The sequence below is a fragment of the Myotis nattereri genome, assembly GCF_964212035.1.
Source record: "Myotis nattereri genome assembly, chromosome: 9".
Lineage (NCBI taxonomy): Eukaryota > Metazoa > Chordata > Mammalia > Chiroptera > Vespertilionidae > Myotis > Myotis nattereri.
Window position 1 is genome coordinate 35,700,954 of NC_138084.1, and position 14,731 is coordinate 35,715,684.

Genomic DNA, 14,731 nt, shown 5'->3' on the forward strand with positions numbered 1-14,731 from the left:
CATAACCATTATACAACTAACAAAATTTGGAATATATTTTTCTTATCATCTCTTTAATGTTACTTAATCCATTTACTTTGTTTTTGTTAATCTTCACCCAAGGATATTTTTCCATTGAATTTTAGAGAGAGTGAAGGGAAAGGGAGAGACACATTGATTGGTTGCCTCCTGCACATGCTTTGATAGGGAATGGGGATTAAGCCAGCAACTGAGATACATGCCCTTGACTGGAATCAAACCTGGGACCCTTCAGTTCATGGGCTAATGCTCTATTCACTGAGCAAAACAGGCTGCAGCTTAATTCATTTACTTTTAATCTATATGTGTCTTTATATTTAAAGTGGGTTTTGTTTTTGATTCACTCTCATAATCTGTCTTTTAATTGGTGCATTTATGCCACTGACTTTCAGAGTGCTTACTGATAGAGTTACTACCATATCAGGTGGCTTCTGGGGCTTCTGGGGCCAGCCTGCCTTGCCGCCCGGGACGGATTGGATCCCAGGCAGCAAGGCAGGCCAGCTTCTGGGGCTTCTGGGGCAGTCGGCCTCCCCTGGATGGCGGCGCGCTGGTGGCTCACGCTGTTCTGCCCTACCTGCAATATGCAAATTAGCTGCATTGTTGGCGGTTAATTTGCATATCACACTGGTTAGGCCATGGGAGGCATAGCGGAGGTACGGTCAATTACCATGTTTGTCTATTATTAGATAGGATAATTTTTAGATAGTTAAAAATACTCACAGGAAAATAAGACAGGGTAAGTGATAGAACACGTAGGGATGGAGGGGAGTGGACTGGAGGAATGGGGTGATGAGATGGTGAGGGACAGCGTTTCTGAGGTTGTGCTGTTCCAACAGAAACTGAACCGAGAGAGTTAGCCCTGCAGAGACCAGGAGGAGATCTCTGAGGTGGGCAGTGCAATCGTGAAGGCCCAGAGCTGAGGAAAAAAAGGGTTTTAATCAGAACTCACAGAGTCCTAGGAGAACAGGGTGGCTCTTAAAGACTTCCCAATCCTCCTGAAATAGGCAAAAGGGTGTCTGTGTGTTTGCATGTGTGTGTGTGTGTGTGTGTGTGTGCGCATCAAGGAAAAGGACCTGTACTGTTGGTTTCAACAGACTCTCTGACATCTCCAAGATGCACAAAGAGTAAACAACAATGGCATCATTCCCTCTAGCCATGGGGGAAGGGGGTCAGGATGTCAAACATCCTGCTTTGCATGGGAAGCCTTCCCTCTGGCATCTGGGCAGCCAGGGCCCTCCCTCTTTGCCTCCCCACCAGGCCTGCGATCTGGGACACAAACAGCTTCCTACTTGCTCCATCTGGTCAGAGTGCCCATAGCAGATTAAAGATCCAGAGTTCCCACTGTTTTTCTCCCCTTTGGGCTTCACCAAACACTTCCAGCCTTGTGTTAGGTGGTTCCAGGCAGGAGCCTTGCTCCCCAGCCTTGAGTTCTCTTTGCTCATTACCCATGCTGACCATATTGCTAAGTCAACTTCTGAGGAGAAAAAGTTTGTTTTCAAATCCCACCTCAATAGTTTCCTCACCTGACTCATGGTCCCTTCCCACGCAGACATTCTTTCTCCGCTATCCCTGCTGCTCTCCATAGTAACCAGTTTGCGCATTTCTCCTCTGGCATCACTTAATCTCTAAGCAAACTCCCTCTTCCTCTCCTCACAGAAATGTTGCCCTTCTTGATCCAGCCTTTGGGGATTCCAGGCCAGAATCGAGAGAGCCAAGCACTGCTTCTCAGTACCATTGGCAGACCCAGCTGATGTCCTGCCAGTTCTTTGCTCTCTCACAGTGAGTGGGGGAAAAAAGCAGCAGAAGCACCACGTAGCTATCCCAGTGTCTCAGTGTCCTGCCCAGCCCTTACAGATGTGCCTCTTTCTCTGTGTGGGGTTGTCCAGCCCCAGGTGGGTTAACAACAGCGGGAAATAGCCGGTCATGGCCGGGTAAGCCTCAGCCATACCCCAGGTAGGAGGTGCCTCTCCCACGTGGCTGTGGGCTCTTAGCAGTCAGTGACAATGCTGTCCGTATACCCACCATTGCCGGGGAGTCTCTCTCGTTGGTTGACAGTTGCATCAGGGTTCTGGCCAACATGCTGTGCCTACAGAAGAGCTAGCTTTCCGCTCGCGTTTCCCCCGTATTCCAGAACCTTCTCCTCGTCCTCCTTGTCTTGTTTCTCCACTCCGAGTTTGGTTACCTCCTCACATCAGCTTGCCCTCCTTCTCTCTCCCTCCTCCTTCTCCTGTTTTTGGTGTCGTTCCTGTTCCCTCTGCTCTGTAGGAAGATACCCTCCCAGAAGCTGCTTTTCCAGGTCCCCTCCCCTAGCCTTCAGTGTGTGAGCACTTACACTTGACACACATTGGCCGTCTCTTGCGTTTGGCAGGAAGACCCGAAGCTCCCTGAGGTCTGACGTTGCCTCCTCACCTTCCTTCTAGTTTATGGGTCCCAGTATGTCCATCTCATGGGGCTGTAGTGAAGATTACGTGAGATAATGTGGGTGAAGCACCTAGCACAGAGTAGGTACCAGACAGGCTAAGTTCCTCTTCTCCTTCTCTCCTTTCTGCTTCCGCTGGGGCATCTTCTCCACTCTGGCCACACGCAAGTGCTGCACGATGACCAGGCTTTCTCTGTAGCTCTCTGGGCTGGCAGCATCGTAAACCAGTCACAGAGACCCCATGGACACCGAGGTTCTCACTGCGGGACCTTGCCAGCCCAGGTTGTTGAGGACTGGATCTTACCTGAGGGTGGGTATCCTCCACATTTATGCTGAATGAGTGAATGGATGATTTGAGAAAGATGACAAAAAGCTCCGATTCTGAAGCTGGAGACCTGTGCGGGCTGGTGCTATAAGCCCATTCTGTGTGGTGATTCTCTTCAAAAGACTGGGGACCACGTCAGGTCCTGCTGAGGGGAGGGGGCCAGGCCCACCTTGCACCTGGGAGACCCATGAGTTACGTCCGTGGTGAGAGCACCAGGCCTGATGTTTCAACCTCGGGGGTCATGGGAGAGTGAGGAACCTGCCATGTGCCAGGCAAAGTTGGGGTGTGGTCAGCAAAGGCTTCACTGGTCCCAGCAGAGGCCGGGCCCAGCCTCCCTGTGTCCTCTCTGTCCACGTCCAGCATGCTGACTCACCAATGGTCTCCAGCCCTTGTTAGAGACCCAAACAGGCCTGACTGAGGCCTGTAGTGAGTGAGAAACTCCTAACTTATATTTTTGGCGCGGGGAGGGGGAAAGAAAAACAAAAACCTCACTGTTTGGGTTTCTGGAATCGAGAAGTTCCTTTTGCTGCTACCAAGTACATTATTACATTAACAAATTGATCAAAAGTCTTTCCTGACATTTCAGCTCATCTCTAAGGGACCTTTAGGTGGGAGAACTCCAAATAAAGCTTCCTTACAGCCAGAGTGGAGAAGATGCCCCAGTTCCACCTGGACACCCCTTTTCTGTCCCCTTTATCTTCCTAGCAAAGCCCCCACATCCATCCATTGAGACAAACGGAAACATTGTCCTGTAAAGCTTGCCCCATCCTGCACGAGTGTCACAGCTCCTTGTGACAACCACTTTGCACACATACCTCAAGGCACTGAAATGATCTGTTTAATTATTTCCTACCACTACACTGTGAGCTTCTTGAGGGTGGAACGCCCACTTACTCCACATCCCAGCCCTGATCACCTGCCGAGTGCTGGGAACGCATGAAGAGAAAGGCTTTGCCTTGGAGGGAGGGGCTGTGCTAGCCCTCCCTTCACTCAGCCCCATCTCCGCTCAGTTCCATGGCCAAAGCCAAGCATCTCCAGGCCTAGAGGCCATGGAGGGACTCCTGGGACTGACCCTACCTTCCAGGAGGGCTGCCTGCTCTGTTTGTCTGGATGTGCCCTGTCAGGCTGAACAAATATCTCATTTCACATCTCATCCTGGGGCCTTTCCCTGAACCCAGCTCCTTGCTTAGGCCAGACCACGTGCCTCACCCTTTGCTACGGTGTCTCCTGAGGTCCACACTTATGACTTTGGCTTCACAAACACCAGTAGCCTCCTCCTGCCTATTGGATAAATGACATTGCCGCCTCTCTGTGGTTAGTGTCACCCCTGCTTAGAGAACACAGCTGCTAGGCCCCCTGTCCCATCACTGTCTGCCCCTCACTGCTCGCTTTGTCCACGTAGCACAAGCTCCCTGCCTGACATGACAGGATGCACCCATTTACTAGTATGTACCTATGTATTCCCGGTCCCACCTACTAGCCTGGAGCTCCCAGGGGGAAAGGAGCCTGGTTTGCTGTCCGAGCTGAGCCCACCATCTATCGCAGTGGCTGGTGCAGAGACGTGCTCGGTGACATTTTTGAATGAGCAAATGTCCAAACAATATGCCACCTCCCTCTCAAGCCCGAGTTCACCATGTCCACCCTGTGCAAGGGGTGAAGTCAGTCGCTGACAGGTTGGGGTGGGAAAGGGGTTGGGGATTGAATATGGAGTAGCCAGGTTTTGAGTGGCCCTGGAGGAGAGCCACCTTGGGGTTCTGTGCCTATAGAAATCCCAGGGTAATTCGCTGCACTCCAGCTTTCCCAAATGATGCAGGGGTCCCTGCTCCCAGCCTTAGCACCTTCCTTTGAAAGGGAGGAAAGGAACAAAGAAGTTCAGAAGAATGAAAAAGTAATAGGAATACTATTCAGCACTCACAACATGCCAGGCATTATCTCCCTACAGCAGCCCCAAGAGGTAGGTAACATTATTCCCCTGTCAAAGGTAAGGAAACAGGTCCAAGAGGTCAAACCACGTGCCCAAAGTCACTCAGCTGCCAAATGGCTGCACTGGGGATTAAAATGAGGTCTCCTCTCCCCCGAGCCCTGCTCCTTCTGTTCTACATGACATCTTTCAATAAAGAAAGAAAAACTGAGGGATGAGAGCAGATCACTTGGGTTCTGCCTTGTCACCCCCTCCTTCACGGGTCCTCCCCTTGGAGGATAGATTGCCTGGAGGTGTTCTATGAGCCGGAGGAAAAGAGCATCGGACCTCCTGACCTAACAAGCACCACAGCGAGCTGGGCTGTAAATACTAGTATGTGTGCGAAGCCCACGGGGTCCCCCGAGTCAGGAATCAGCCAGCCTGAGGCCGCCGGTCACACAGCCTGAGCAGCACTGATTTGCAAAAGTACAGAGCTGACTTCCAGCCTGAGGGAGCCGTAGCTCTTCCCGGGAGGGCGCTCAGGGCTGAGCCTGCAGGATTCAGACCCGAAGACTGATGCTGCTCCTCACTGGTCGCCTAGCACCCTGCGTCTGTGTTCCAAGAAGAGAAAAAGCCCCTCCCTACCCTTAGCCTTTCCTCCAGTTGGAAAGCTGCAGGTGAAGGAAGGCCTCCCACCGAACCTGCGCAAGGTCAGATGAGGCAGGAAGGATGGCCAGGCGGAGGGAACAGTTCGTGCAGAAGCACTGTGGCACCACTGACCTTGGTATACCAGTGGTCGGCAAACTGCGGCTTGACAAACCGCAGCTCGTGAGCCACATGCGGCTCTTTGGCCCCTTCAGTGTGGCTCTTCCACAAAATACCGACTTCTGCGCATGGGCCACGAAGTTTTAATCACACTGTATGTGCGCGCCCACACGTGGTATTTTGTAGAAGAGCCACACTCAAGGGGCCAAAGAGCCGCATGTGGCTCTCGAGCTGCGGTTTGCCGACCACGGGATAGGCCAACAATGGTGGGGATGGGGTGCTATAGCTCAGGCATTTACAGAAGCTTTGAATACTAGGATCTCAGGATCATGGGAATTACTATCTGAGAATCACAGACTCTAGGAATCTCAGAATCTTGAAATTTGGGGCTCAGGTGGTAAACTCTTGGGCTCTCAGTCATGAGCTTTTAGATCATCAAATTCCTAAGCTAGGCAGCACTCTGAACTCTCCAAGTCTTGCGCAAAATAAGTTAGCATCAGAATTCCAGTTGGCCCCCGGCTTAACTGCCAATGGCAGCTGCCCTTCTTGAGCACCAACACCTGAGGTAGGAGGGCCCGGGCCTCCTGGAATCCCCATGCGACACCAAGAGGGCTTGGAATTAACCTGCTGTCAAATGCTGATGCCAGCATTTCCCATGGAGGGAACTTACCTGCCCAGTCCCCCAGAGTTGGAAGGGCCGGGGCTGCAGCAGGGTCCACTTTGCCTGGATGCACCCATCATGGCATTCTAAGTAAGTCCTAGAATTCCTGCTGAAAACCATCAGAGTAGCCAGAATATCTTATGCTCTTTAGGTAATCTCGCAGCTGCAGTCCCACCTTTACTTTATAGCAGTTTCCTCCTTACACGGCCCCAGGGAGCACAAAGGCAAGCTGGCTCTTTTCCAAGGTCATTCAGTCCGTGAAGACAACTGATTTCTATTAGTCCATTATTCTCATTTTCATTTTTTTAATTACTCACTGTGGACATCGGTGAAATGGAGAGCCTGGAGCTCTGGCCCTGGGGGAAGGGGCATTGGATTCTCTTCCTGGTGGGACTGATTACCAGCTCTGTGACCTCGGGCAAGTCTGGGGCTGTCAGGAGCAAAGAGGGGGTAAGCTTTCAGAATGCCCTGCCTGGAGCGGAAGGGTGCGGCTGGACCTGTGAACACTCAGATTGGTTTCGGCAGCCTTTTGTCCTGGGCCCAGAGTGGATGGATTTCCCCGCAGGTTGTACTGTGAACCCCAAAGGCGAGTAACAAGCACTCTGGGAAACCCTTGCCCAAACGGAGGCCCTCTTCCCTCACGTCTTGATCTTATTGCTCAGAGATTTGTATCCCAGAGAAGTTGGAACTTCTGTGTGAACGCTCCATATTAGCCTTCTAGTCAAAAAGAAGCTGAATTTGCAGCCTAACCCGAGAAAAAGAGAGAGAGAGAGAGAGAGAGAGAGAGAGAGAGAGAGAGAAGATTTGCACCCAATAAACACATCTCTGACTAGCCATTTTTATATCATTCAGAAACCAGCTCTGACCATTTTGTTGTTGAATACAGGATCTTTTGGAAAATAAGTCATTTTTATAGCAGGTAAGAGGGTATTAGTGGATGTTGAGAGCCTGGCTTTGGAGACCACTAAGTGAGGAGTGCATATTTCTTGTGGGTTTTTGTGGTCACCCATGTCTGGCTATGACACAAAAGAGTAGACCTAGAGACAGGTGGCTGTCTACTAGGTGGTAATTCTGGGACTTTCTCTAACTTGCTGAACTAATGCTTGGACTTCCTGGAAGGTGTGCCACTATGCTTAGGTCCGGTAGCCATATTTATATGCCATCTGTGGGGCTCCTGGGTAGAGCTTTCCTCTCCCCAAGTCCTGAGTAAGGAGAACAATTTAAGGCCATTTCACATCTACTTCAGTATCAATGGACTTTGAAGAAGTGCAGCTATTAAAGGAGTCAGACAGCAGTGCAGCTGTTAGGTGTATTGGACAGAAGAATCAACTACATGGCAGACATTTGTAAACTGCCTAGGACTTGACAGCTTGTCTGGAATGATCTTAGAGAGGAATGCACAAAACAAGGCTGACCTCTCCCCCACCCCTACCCCCACCCCTACCCCCACCCCCTACTCCCCACCCCAGGCTCAGGACTCAGGCTGGTCTATTTTGCTCTGGATCCCAGCTCACCATCATTCATCAGCAGGGCCACCTGAGTCCACAGACCCCCTCCAGATTCTTCAGGGGTGGGGGTCCGGTGGCATCTGTATACATTTATATTTTAGCTTCTCAGGTGAGTGGATGATTAGCTAAATTCAACAGCCATCGCATCCTAATGAATAATCTCTTCTTTAAAGTGTGTTGACATATCATTTGTGTTCAATGGCCCAAATGGCTTTAGAGGAAAGCCAGTTAATCTTCTGTTCTGGGGAACAGCTACTGTTCCCTCTTAGAGGAATAAACAGAAATGTGCTTTGCTTTTAATCTTCAAATCAGCACCATTGGAGGCAAGCAATTATTAGCACTTCTCAATGGGGGTGTTCACACTTGCTTTCCTTCAGGCAGTTGGAGGAAGGGAGTGGCAACTCTAATCCAGGTTGAGCTAAAGGGCAAGGCTGGCCTGAAACTGGGGACAGGCAGAGGGGACAAAAGGCAATGCCTTGGGGGTGTCAGGGGGAGGCATCTGGGAACTACAGGGGATAGTCCAAGGCAGTGATGGCGAACATTTTGAGCTCAGCGTGTCAGCATTTTGAAAAACCCTAACTTACCTCTGGTGCCGTGTCACATATAGAAATTTTTGATATTTGCAACCATAGTAAAACAAAGACTTATATTTTTGATATTTATTTTATATATTTAAATGCCATTTAACAAAGAAAAATCAACCAAAAAAATGAGTTCATAGGTTCGCCATCACTGGTCCAAGGCATCAGATCCAAAGATCGGGTTTGGTACTAGCTGCGGTGTCAGGCATCCCCTGGGGCTCTCCTGCCTCCCTCTCAGCATTTCTGCCTCGATGCCCAGTTCCCTCATCTCCTCAATGATAACACAAGCAGGGCCACATCCTACCTGTCTATCCCGGCCTGTTGGTTTGGGGTCTTAGAATGCATCCCCTGCGGATAAGGAGGGACTAGTGTAAGAGCTATGCAAGGTTTCTCCAACTCAGTGCTACTGACATTTTGAGCTGGGTAATTCTTTATTGTGGAGAGCTGTCCTATGCACTGTAGGGTGTTTAGCAGCCTCGATGCCTAGTAGCACCCCACCCTCCAGTTGTGCACCAAGCACTGCATCTCAGGCCCAGAAGGCCTGTCATTTAAGAGGACTCAGTGTTGTCCGGCCAGTGTGGCTCAGTGGTCAAGTTCAATTCCCAGTCAGGGCACATGGCCAGGTTGCTGGCTCAATCCCTAGTAGGGGTATGCAGGAGGCAGCCCATCAATGGTTCTCTCTTATCATTGATGTTTCTATCTCCCTCTCCCTTCCTCTCTGAAATCAATAAAATACATAAATAAATAAAATAAAAAGAGGCCTCATTGTGTGGAAGAACTGAATTGGTTTCTGATCTTCTTTTTCAAAAAATCTCCCTGTTCCTTCCCCTACTCTTTCCCCTTTCTTCCTCCTCCCCTTTTCCTCTTCCTCTTCTTCTTCTCTCCACCCCCTCTTTTTCCCCTCCCTCCATCTTTCCTTCTCCCTCTCTCCCTGACATCTCCCACCCCCTCAGTGGAGTACATCACATACCTTTTAAACATCCATTAGAATTAATGTTTCATAGGGACTGTCTTGTTCACAGTATTGCCATAGCAGCTAGATCAGTAACTGGTACATAATGAATGCCCAATATTTTCTGAATGAATGAATGAATGAATGAATGAATGAATGATGGGTGGCCTCTCCCTTCACTCCTGCCTCCCCAAACCTGGAACAAGCCTGGGAAATGATCACCTGGGCTGTGAGGGAGGGACAGGAGCTGAACCTGGTTCTCCATAGCAAGCCTGGGGAGTCCGTTTTACAAGATGCCTGTGCAGCTGCCTTCCAAAGAGCGAAGTCCCATCGGGCATCAATTTCCTGATTCCTTTTCCTTTATGCAAGAGATAAAGGGTATCTCATTAGGTGTTTACTAGTAAATCAGTTTAATAGCCATTGGTACCAGACTTCTCCTGCTCAGCCTGCAGTTTGTTCCTTTTAGGGTGACTTCGTGGAGCTAATTGCTTTTTATGGGAGCAGTCCAGGGGACATATATATAGGGAGGGAAGAAAGGGCTCTGTTTGACCAGGCTGGTGAATTTTGCATTTTTATTTGGCATCTAAGTCTGAAGGAGGGGGAACAGGCAAGCAGCCCGCACTCAGCTGGTTCTGGGAAAGGCACCTCATGGGGATGATGGAGTGGCCTGTGACCTCCTAAGACAGTGGTTCTCAACCTTGGCTGCACATTAGAATCACCTGGGAATCTTTTTAAAATCCTGATTTCTGGGCCTCATCCTCCGGAAATTCTGTTTCTTTGTTATTAATGTTGTGCCCCACCCCATAACAAAGAAACAGAATTTCTGGAGGATGAGGCCCAGAAATCAAGATTTTAAAAAGATTCCCAGGTGATTCTAATGTGCAGCCAAGGTTGAGAACCACTGTCCTAAGAGGTGAATAGTGTTCCTGAGCATGCTGATTGGCAGAGGTCATCCAGATGTCAGAAGAACAGGGATTTGTGGACAGCAAGAGAGGGCTGGAGGAGCAATAGAAACAGGGTAACACCTGGCCCCATGCAGGGCGCAAATTGTATTTCTTCGTTAGAGCTGGTGCTGTCTACAGCTCTGCCATTGATTCTAAATTTGGCAAAGTCACAGAGAACAGACTTCCTACCTCCCCTTTCCTCAGCACATTAAAACAAACATGAAATACAGCCTTCCCTTTCTTTCCACAATTATACCCCTGTCATGCTCTACAAAGACATTTTATAAAAGTTATTTATAGAGATTTCAAAAATAATGAAAGGTAGCTTATGTAGAAAAAAAAGGTAAAAGACAATGTAGCTTTTAGGCTACAAGTTGAAAATCAAATCTTTAGCAAAGTTAGAGAAGCAAAAATGTTCATAGAACCCTGTGATTCGTCATTATATTTGTCTCTGAGCGCCCTGGCAGCCTTGGCAAAAAGGTAAATATGATGGGTTATGAGTTTGAGTTTAGGTAAGTAAAGTTTTTTATATGTTTTTTGAGCTAAGTTCTAAGAAGTATTTATCATATATTATGTAGAATATGTAATAGGCAATATCTTGTACAATAGTTTTCTAACGAATACAGAAGTACTCTTGAGATATCTTTTGCTTTGGCAGTTGACAAAGGTTGAAGGAAAAAATGAAAACCTTATTAGGTAAAGGTGTTTTGAAAAGTCTGAGCCAGTGTTATCCAGGACATTATACGCCTTTAAAAAAAATTAAAAATTGTTTGGTTAGAGCTAAACAGCAGCTACTGTTTGGGATATAGCTCTCTGAGAACAGGATTTTTCTCTAGCTGATGCACTAGAAACTTTTATTCTAGTTCACTGTTAACAGAGCTCAGAGGTACAAAGGGGCAAGCAGCTGCTATGAGAAAGAAAGCCTTTTCATCTCTTGCTGCCACCTTCTTAGCTGGCTCTTCTGTGTCTGAATTCATTTCCTGTGCCTCAGGAGTTCACAATCTTATTTTAACCCCGGCATCATACCAGAACAATAGGTCCTGTTTTAATAGCTTTTGTGTATAACAAACCACCCCAGAAGCTAATGGCTTAAAACAGCAACCATTCATTGGCTCATAATTCTGCAATAAGGGCTGGAGCCGTGATTCTGTGGTAGGGGCAGTTCCTTTCTGCTCTATGAGGTGTCAGCCGGGTTCCCTGTGTTCACAGTCAGCCCGTGGCCAAAGGATCCAAGGTGGCCTCACTCACACGTCTGGGGCCTCGGTGGGGTAGCCTGAATGGCTGGGGCCTCTCTGGACCTCTCATCCACAAGGACCTGGCTCCGGCTTCCTCACTTAGGGCAGCCAGAGAAGGAAAGCAGAAGCCGCAGGCCTCCCAAGGCCTGGGACTGGCAGGAGGTCCCTCCTGTTGCACCCTGTTGTCACACGGCCAGCCCAGAGTCAGTGTGTGAGGCAGCTGCACACTGACTGTGAATTCAGAGAGGTGGGGTTTGTGGGGGGTCATTTGGGGGCAGTCATCCAGTGCCCGGTCCCATCAACACCATAGAAGCGGTCCCCACAGGCAGCGACTCTCACCTGTGGAGCGAGTTACTACCCCAGTTCTCACTCCAAGTGCCGTACACTCGCCACCTCACTGTCAAATATCAGGTTTTATGAGCTCTCTATTTAACATTCCCAAAAAGGACATATGCGGGGTGGACTTTGAAGTGATGACACAGCATTTTTAAGAGGCCTCCTGTCAACCATACACGAAGACCTGTAAGCATGGGGCACACTGAGTCATGCTGCTCTGTGGCCAACTTCCTGACATTTGTGCGACAGTGGCATCCCCGGGCCTCCCTGTCAGCTGTTCAATCCGAGGTCACGGGGTCATTTTTAAATCAGCTAAAGTGAGCTATACAACGTGTTGGTGGCAGCCCAAAAGTCAACTGAATTTTTGGGCTGGAATGAGAATGCCTGACAGCCCCCACTGGCCCTGGATCTGGAGCAGGGTCACACTGTTTAAAAAAAAAATGACTTGAATGAGAATTAAGTGCATGGGCTCATCACTTTTAGAAGCTGGAAAATTGGAAGGGATAGATGGCAGACATTGGATAACAGAATCAGGCAGGGAAACATTTTGACTTTGGATAAACAATATCAATCTTTTAAGAAAATGAATTAAATAGAAGTAAACATACGATCCTATGTTTTGGTTCAGCACATACATGTGCACACACAAACACAAGCATGAATACATGCACCCACCCCCACATGAAGAGATGGCAGGAGGAGGCTTCACTTGGCAGCATCATGTGGAGAGAACCTGTAGGTGTTTGCTTCCAGTAAACTCACTTTGAGTCCAAAGTACGCAAAGGTAATGTGACCTTAAACTCAAAGAATAGGGGCATAGATTCTAGAATAAGGGAGGTGATTAGTTCCCTCTATTCTCTATAGCCCAATTTACTCCAGAAATATTGGGCCAATTTCTAGGTGCATAGATTAAAGATGTCAGAGAAAAACTAACATATTTAGAGGGAAGTTCAAGATGGTATAAAGACTTGAGCTCATGATATATGAGGAAATATGAGGAGGAACTAAAGATATTTGACCTGGAGAAATCCTTAGCAAGAACTGAAGGGTGGTCTTCAACTCGAAATGCTTGAATATGGAAGAGGGCTTGGCCTGCCTTCTGTGGCCACACAATAAGGCTTGGGCCAGTGAGTGGAAGGTTGAGAGACCCTGGCACTTGAGGGCAAGAGAAAAAAGAACATGTCATAGTCGGTGTAACTCCGTGAGGAATGACCCTATCAGTGGAGGGGCTGGAGGATCGCTCATCAGGATAGACAGGGGTTCACACCTTTGATGGATAATTGGTTCAAAACTAACTTAGTATCCTGTCCAACTTACTCTGAGGTCTTGGGATTCATAGGGACTTGCTCAAGGTCACAGAGCAGGTTAGAAGCTGTCCAGGGCCAGAGGCTCCGGCCTCCCTCTCAGCATTTCTTTCTTGGATGCCCGGTTTCCTCACCTCTGCAATGGTAACTCAAGCAGGGGTACCATCCTTCCAGCCTTTGGTTTGGGCAGTTTCATGTGTAAAAGGATTTGAAGTCAATGTCTGCAGGAGGGCTTACCCTTCTGGCAGTGACCATCATGCCTCATTGTCCTCCTGGTGTGAGGCCCTTGCACGCATTCATATCTTCTGTTTGGCCACCATGGCCTTGTTGCTTGCAGACTTCTAACCTGGGGTCAGGGCAGAGGAGGAAGAGATGGCTCTGGATGAGAGATTATGAAGAAGGCCTTGTCAACCAGAGATGGAACTCCGTCCCTTACAACTCCCAGTGATGGAAACTGTGAGGCAGGAAGGAGGGAGCTAACTTTTTTTTAGCATTTACTGTGTGTTATGCATTTTTCACACGTCAATTCCACTTAATCCCCATAACAACCTAGTTTTCTAGGACTACAAAGTACAAAGCACAACCAACTGGGTGGCTTTGAACACAGAAATCTATTGTCTCTCAGTCCTAGGGTACAAACTAGAGGCGTAGGCAGGGCCACGCTCCCTCTGAAGGCGGCAGGGAAGGGTCTGTTCCAGGCTTCTCTCCTAGCGCCTTGTGAGCTCAGGTGTTCCTTGGCTGGCAGATGGCATCTTCTCTATGTCTCCTCACCTGTCTTCCTTCTGTGCATGCCTAACTCCGTATCCATCATCTATCATGTTGAATTAGGGCCTAATGCCTTTATCTTAACTTGGTTAAATCTGCAAAGACTCTAATTCCAAATGAGGTCATATTCTGAGGTACAGGGGGTTAGACTTCAGCATATCTTCTTTGAAGGACACAATTCAACCCATAACAGTTCACCCTATAGTCACCCCAAGTTCATGTCCTTCCCATATGCAAAATAAACTCACCCCATCCAAACTTCCTCATGGACATCCAGAGTTGGTTTAGTAAAGCAGGCGTACAATGCGGTGCTGTTGACTCTAACCACTTTCCTTCTACTACACTCTGCTGCTGCCATGTGGCACACCTACCATGCACCTGGCACTGTGCCAGCTGCTTCGTGCCCTTTTCTCACACCTAGTGGGCTGCTTACATGGTGGGGCCCAGACTGGGCACCAAGGGACACGGAGCTCCTACCATTCATTCTCTGATAAGGAGGGCGCTCAGCCCCAGTGGGTCTGTCCAGGGCCTGGCTGAGAAGATGGTAGGAAGGGTGATTGAGAGGCAGGTACTGAGAACATAGGAAAAGAGTGGGACTCGAGTTCTGGGGAGGTGCTGTGGTCACAGGTGGGAGAATGTGGCCCACTCAGGTCATCATTTGCGGGGACGGCGCCCTCATAGGCTGTTGCCTGTGCTGCTGTGGAGAACACAGTGGATGTGGCTGCTGTGCTCTCCCCAGTGGAGGCGCGAGGGGCCCTGCTGGGTTGCTCAGGCCCCACTTACAGTTATGAAGAAGCTGGGGACTCAGTGTATAGCCAGGCCCAGCAACAGCAGGCAGCAAACCAACGCAGCTGCTCACAGGGCACAGCTCCTGGTCACGCACGTCCTAGAGAGATGGAGACCCAGCAGGAGTGGGTCCTGGGCTGCCAGCTCCGAAGATGCAGCATTCCCTTGGGATTGGGGGAGGACTGTGGAGGGCACTGGGATGAAGGAGCTGGTGAGAAGAAGGTGGTTTGTG

The 14,731-nt window shown here is 49.1% G+C and overlaps 1 protein-coding gene across 2 annotated transcripts in view; it reads left to right on the top strand.

The window, feature by feature from the left end:
* The window catches only part of GALNT18 (polypeptide N-acetylgalactosaminyltransferase 18), a 296,162-nt gene that overhangs the window by 190,546 nt on the left and 90,885 nt on the right, over window positions 1–14,731 (top strand). The gene's annotated exons all lie outside the window — the stretch shown is intronic.